Genomic DNA, 7,235 nt, shown 5'->3' with positions numbered 1-7,235 from the left:
ATTCCTTCTCCACCCCCTCTTCTGATACATTTGTTATATGAAATCTGTTTTCTTCCTTGGCGTCCTGTTTTCAGGAGAGTTTTGTCCAGGGAGATGTATTCTGCTCCTGGAAATTGGACCACTACTTTTACAAAGACGAAGTTCTGTCTTCTAAAATTTTATTACAACTCCCCATGAACTGTCCAATAGCTATTTGTAGATTTCTGACTTGAAGCATTGGAGAACAAGATGCCTTTGCAAAAAGTTCTACAAAAGCTAAAAAAAAAAAAAAAAAAAAAAAAAAAAAAAAAAAAAAAATATTCTGGAGAAAATTAAAGCTCTGGGAAGGAAATAAAAAAGAAGAACAAGAAAGAGACAGAAGAGGAAGAAGATGGAGAAAGAAAAAAAGGAGACAACACGTTGACCCTTGAATTCTACAAACTACTAGCAATCAGTTACAAGTGCCTACTTGGATTTCAGTTCCTTTCTCTTGCAATTTGAGTGTTGAAGAATTAAATATTTTATTGTGGTATTGTTTATTTGATGTCATTTTTTTAACCTATACTTATCCTCATTAAGATCATTCTCAGCTGGTAAGCAGAAGAAAATGTGTAATATTGTTAATTTATTGGATTAGGGAATTGATAATTTCAAAAGAATGGCCTTAAAAACGTTGCAAACTAAAAAAAAAAAAAAAAAAAAAAAAAAAAGACTATCAGAAAAATCTAAAGCTATATCAAGATTTCAAAAATGTGTGTTTAAAAGTTAATGAACTTAGAAGTTGAAGTTAGGTGGTAAAAATACAAATGCTCTGAAAAGAATGATTAGACATATTGTAAAAGATAAGACAACTGACAGAAAGTTTCATCATAGAAGAAAGTTGTTAGTTCTATGTTAGTTACTTTGGATGCCACACTAACATGTAACTCAGGAAAATAAACGGTTTTTTAGGTTAGAATAATATTTGTACTAAGATGATGACTATATTTTTCAAAATATTTAAGACCCTGACCCCCAAAAATCACTTGCCTGAAAAACGTTTGTTTTTCTACCAATCATTAACAGAAATAATTAATAGTTAATTAATTAATCAACATTTCTCTTATTATAACCCACACACATTCAAAAATGAAGATAGATGTAAGACTTCTAGGGGCCATAGTTTCATAACATAGGAATACAACAGCCCATAAAATTTTGCCAAATATAATTTCACATTCTCTGCATCATTTAGTTAATAAATCTTTAAAAGACAAATTAAAATACTTCAAACAAAAGTCTTTTTATTAAGAAATCATTTTTTTTCTTGTTATTTTACTGATAAGTTTCAAAGACTGTAATCCTAATGAAAGTTACTGGTATCTCCAACTAGTGGTCTTTCAGGAGTGTCGTTTTTAATCACACTCAAATCAGTACACCTCTAATGTTCATTCATGAATATCATATAAATTACTATCTGTTAGACTCTATAATTCTTTCATTTTAGTTTTATTTTTAACATGCAGGGTAAGAAAAATGGGAAATTTCTTTATGGTGAAAGTATCCCAATACTTCTCTTGCTACTATTTAAATCATATTGAAATAATACATTGAACAGAGCAAATAAAACTTGTATATTAGAATATACTTTTAATAACTCAAGATTAAATTCTCAATTGTATGCATTTTTGCAAGTAGCCTTTGTGGTTAACTGCGTAAAAACCAAAATCAATTTTTTTTTAAATCAGTCTTAAAAGGAAGTGCTTTAGTATATGATGTTTACATTTAAATAAAAGTTGATCACATTAATTGACCAAAAAAGAAAACAAAAACCCACAAGTATGTCCATCTAATACTATCAGTTGTTTTTATTGTTATTTTCAGTCTCTGGGCTGTAAGTAGAATCTTTGCCTCAACTTCTAGGTAAAGAAATGATATACAGCAAGCATTTTACAAGCTGAGATGGCTCTCGAACACTGAAGGTCAAGCCTGGCTCCTGGCAGGGACTAGGGTCCTAGGACAGTCAGTACTACCTCAGTGTTCTTCGCTACTTCACAGCTATGGAAACGGGTTTGAGACCCAAGTGGCTCAATATTCTACTTTTTCTCTTTTATTCCTTATCCTGATGCACAAACTTCACCAGGAAATGTGTTATTATTAAATAATCCATTTAAAATATATAATTGAGTCTCATAGTGACTTGACACACATCCAATACTGTCATAGACCATACAATCTCTTTCTCCTGAAGTTTACTTTTTATAAAGTGGGGTCAATAGAGAGAAAATTATGAGATATAATTAATAAAACAGGCTGTGGATCACTTAGTTAATATAAAAAAGACAGTATTTTATCTGATGAATGAATTTAAAACAGAGTACTTATTATAGATTCGTTTTCTTAGGTCAGCTGGTGGCATGGCAAAGGTGGCTGGATCCCACGTGGCTGGCTTTGAGGTTTGCTTCCCGGACCTGGAAGCTTTTAAAACGAAATGGGTACATATGCATGCATACCCAAAACCCCAAAAGGAGAAATGGAGAAAGGATTGAGGTATGACCATCCCCCATGGACAGCACTTTCTTACCTCATCCCCCAAGCACATGTGCCCTCAGCAAAATTTACACACACGCAAAGAATAAATTTTCTCAATTTGCAGATACTCTATCAATTCTTCAAAGCTATATGAAATCATATTTTTTATAAATTGTATGTACATCCTATGTCATCATTTCATACACTAATACTGTCCTATTTAAAATTATTTATTAAATTTTTACACTGCTTATTGACTTAGGCAAAGCTAAAAATGCAGTATGTTTGCTTTTTTCAAAATTGTAAGCTCTTTTGTGCCTTATTCGTCTTGTATGATTCTAAATTAATTTCCTTATTGTCTCAATATTAACAAATTGGAAATAGTAACAACTGTGACCTCTCATGGCCCATTAGCAGTAACTAATTCCTCAATTTTCTCTATCAAAAGTTATTGAGGGCATTTTTGGTGCCAAGCATGTGCTAAAACCCAAGAATGAAAACAAGACCAGGACATAGACTTGTCCCTCACCAAAGCTCACTCTTGAAAAACTTTCAGGATTATTCTAAGAAACAACAAAATAATGTATATTTTCTTCTCTCAGGATTGAGCAGTAAAGAAGAACAAAAGAACGGAAAGTCTAAGAAGATTAAGACCCACAAGATCCAAGCATAACAAATCAATATTCCTTTCCAGCAGCTCTACCAGGATGAAATGTGGTCACCTATTAAAATACTTTACAAGTTAGCCCCCCTCCCATTTCATCTTTCATTTTCCAAAGGAGTTGACTCACACCCTACATTTCCAAAAATAGTTGATCCACACCCTAGGAGTCATTTCAGATCCAATGATTTCTAAAGAGAACAAAGAATCACATATTTTTACCTGCTAATTTTGGCTAAAAGGTTTGATGATTAACATTGAACAAATTAACTAGAGTAAAATTGCAAATATCCTCTGCTACAGAACTATGAAGACAAGGTATAAATCATAAAATCTCACATTAATATCTTTCTTATAAATCAAAGCCTTTCTGAAAATATATGTAACATAAAAGCATGATAAAATTAATTTGAAATGAATTTACATTAATATTGAATTCTATAAACACATAAAGTATAATATTAAAAAATAACAACTTAGAGTAAATAAAATCAAAACACCTATAAAATGATAAAACTATAGTTACAATTGCACCCAAAGGATATACTGTAATACAATTGCCAAATCACAGAGGAAAAAGTAAGGGCTCATACCAAAGTTATACTAGAATTACAAGGGTTTACACCTCAGGAATATTAACGTTTCTCAAAAACTCCTCATCAGAATCCAATGAATTACTCAGCTCACCACCGTTCCTTCTTTTCCAAATCTTGAATATGAGCAGCTAAGAAAAGATGAGCCACGTCAAAATCAAAACAAACAAACTTTTGACTCTTAAAGCTTATACACAGGATGGCTGGAAACAGGACTGCCATGTCCAGGTCCAAGTTAGCAAAGTCCTTTTTTAAGGAGATTAATCTTTTTCTTCAGGCTTGAAAACCCTGTGCTATGTCTGGGAAAATAACTACTACACTACCTTGATACTGGGCTCCGTTTCCTCCAGACCTAAGATAAGACACTTTTCTTTATCACCTTTGAAGAAAAGAAATGGCTTCAAAGTCCAGGAGACAAGTCATACTCTTAATACTAATGAGATCAGAGGCCTTGCCAGATCACCTGACTTAAAATTACTATGAGGGGAAAAAAATTTTACCCAGTACTTTCAATTAAACAAACAAACAAACAAAAACAAATAAAATTCCCAAAATATGTGTCCTGAATGCCTTAGTAAATTGCAATATTAAATATGATAACCATTGTTTTATACACAGAATCTATTACACTTCAGGATGTCATCTCCTACTTTAAATTAGTCAGTAGAATTATGTTTCAAATTTTATTTGCGGTCATCTGTCAAGCCTAATACAATTTTTACTTCAAGGAATATATACGTTCTCAAACTAATATGAGGAAAACTCGAAGTCCATTAGAATGGTTTTTAAAGTATTTTAAATAAAATTTACACATATGAGTAACAAAGAGTTAATAAAATATTATGTAAATATTTTTCTAGAGAATGGAAGGCATTCTGGCTCTTATTAATCTCCCTTTGATATTTAAATCTTAGCAATCAACAGAATTAGGAGGTTTTTAATATTAACTATATAAAATCTTCAGATATGGATGAGAAACGTAACTGTGCATTTATATAAGTCGACTAGAAGCCCTGAACTTAGCTTTGACATGAATTCATTATTTTACAGTGGCTAAGTTATTTAACCTTTGTGTGCATCGTTTTCTCATAAGAAAATTAAGAGAGATTAATAATCATGAAAAGAGTTCTTGACTTAAAGGTGTATCTTATCTACTATGTGCAGAGTAAGAGTATTTACAGTAATATATTTCAGAAGTATGTTTCTAATATTGCAAATCTACTGACATGGATTTATGCCCCCCTGAAAGTGCATTTATATATTTGGCGAGTTGGAAACAACTTCCAGGAATTGATTAGTGGAACTGGAGGATGGTGAACAAGACACAGAGTATTATCAGGAGAAATCTGAGAGGCAACCAATCTCCAGATCCTATAGGGATTGATAGGTCATGTTAAAATAATTATTTGTCATTCATAGTGCAATAGAAAGTCATTGAAGGATGTTAACATAAAAAGTAAAATTATTTTATTCAAGTTGTGAAAAGGATTAATCTGACTACTTTGTAAGATGCACTGCATGCAAGATTAGTTTGTGTAAGAATTAACTGTGGTAGACCTGTTTGGGTACCCTGTCCAGTTCTTCTTTACTGACCAGGGCATTCATATCTCTCAGACCCATTACTGGTTGTTAATTACTCACGCCTGATGTCTTCTTCAGACCCTTGTCCTAATTGAGAAGTGCTTTCTTACTCCATTATGGGGGCCTAAAGGGCCAAACTCCTCAAGTTCAAGAGCAGACAACTATACCACAGGGTTTGTTCTCAAGATCCCTTCCCTGTGGATCAGGGAAGGCTAGAATTTACTTGAGGCCACACATTTATTTAAGTGATAGAGGTAGAAGTTAGCCCGAGATAAATTAAGAGCTAATAGGACATTTAAAAAAATGGAAATGGGGAACCAGCAGTTAGCGTAATGGCTATGTCGCTGGACTCCCACGTAGTCGACCGCGGTTCGCGTCCCGGACCCGGTGGCTTAAAACTCACGCCGGGCACGTGTGCGTACGTGCCCAAGATCCCGAGAGGAGAATGGAGGAGAAGGGATTGCGGCGTGACCATCCCCCCTGGGGGGTGATTTCTCGCTTTCTGTCTCTATGTCTCTCTCTGTCTGTCTGGCGAGCGCACGCGCCCTATAGCGAAAAAACCTCTCAAAAAAAAAAAAAAAAATGGAAATGATGTTGGAGGAAAAGAAGTTGTAAAAGAATAGAAGCTAAATGAGATGTGGAGCCAGGAAATTACATTTGTAGTGAGTTTCGAGCTATAAAGTGACCATGATATATTGGGAGACTAATGACACTGCTGTACCTGAAAGGTCGTGGTAAATTTGTATACGAGAAAGAGTATAACTAAAAAGTGATGACCACGAGAAAGAGAGATAAGACAGGATCTAAAGAGCATGGAGAAGGATTGGTTTTGGATGGGAGGTATGAAATTCCCAACCTAGTAACAGGAAGTAGAAGGAAAACATACATGAAATATCCCTTCTCTTGCTAAAGCTATATTAATTAGAGAGCTTAAATATGAGAGCATGACCACTTGATTGTTTCCATTTTATAATAATGACATAGAAAGTGAAAATTGGAAGGCTTAAAATAATTTGTGATCAGCAGGATCATACTTTCATGAGAGTATCATAGCAAGAGAACAAATTGCATTGAATTCCCATTTGAGACTGGTGATCATGAATTTGCAGCGACACCAGAATGTTCAAGAATGTGGTTTTCTCCAGCCATTTTCAATCAAATGGGTGCCAACGCTCAGATAGAGGATTATTCACCAAAGTTTGAGTTTTGTGAAGCCTGTTATAGAGAAACAGGGGGTATGGAAAAAAAAGAGAGAAATAGGGGTATGGAAGTCGAGGGTATCTGGAAAGGGATAACTAAAATTGTAGACCCTAGATGCTAAGGAACTAAGGAAGAACTGTTGGAATGTGTGCAAAGAACTGTTAGAATGAGTGCACTTGAGTACACAAGGTCAAAAAGTAAGGAGAACAGTAGGGGAGAAGAAAAATGTTTGAATTTTAAAAGTGGCACGGTTGCTGATAAAGAAAGGTCTAGATGTGACCTGAGGAGTTAGTGGCTAAAGTAAAAGCTGAGCCATAAAAATGGGATGGGTTACTAACATTTTTTTGGCATCGTACCACTTGGTTCACACAATTCTATACTCCGTGGTCCACCAACAGCCGTCGAATAGCATCAATTCTCCTATAAAATAATTAACCATCATTACATTACAAAGCAATCTTGATGAGCAAATTGTACTAAGGGAAACACAAATGTTTTCCCATTTTTCTCTTTGGGGAAATGTGCAACTTCCCATCACAGAAATTTTGTTTTCAATAAAGCCGTCAGAACATTTTTTGGTTGTTTTTTTTCAGTGATTAATAGCACTAATGTGGCCTTGGACTTCTCTAAGTCAGCACAACTGATCAATCAGCATTTCACTGATTGCTTAATTCCTCCTCCTCTACATAAGAGGGGGAAAAATCCCTTGC

The sequence above is a fragment of the Tupaia chinensis genome, unplaced genomic scaffold (assembly GCF_000334495.1).
Source record: "Tupaia chinensis unplaced genomic scaffold, TupChi_1.0 Scaffold000018_1, whole genome shotgun sequence".
NCBI classification, from domain to species: Eukaryota; Metazoa; Chordata; class Mammalia; order Scandentia; family Tupaiidae; genus Tupaia; species Tupaia belangeri.
This window is presented reverse-complemented; position numbering follows the sequence as displayed.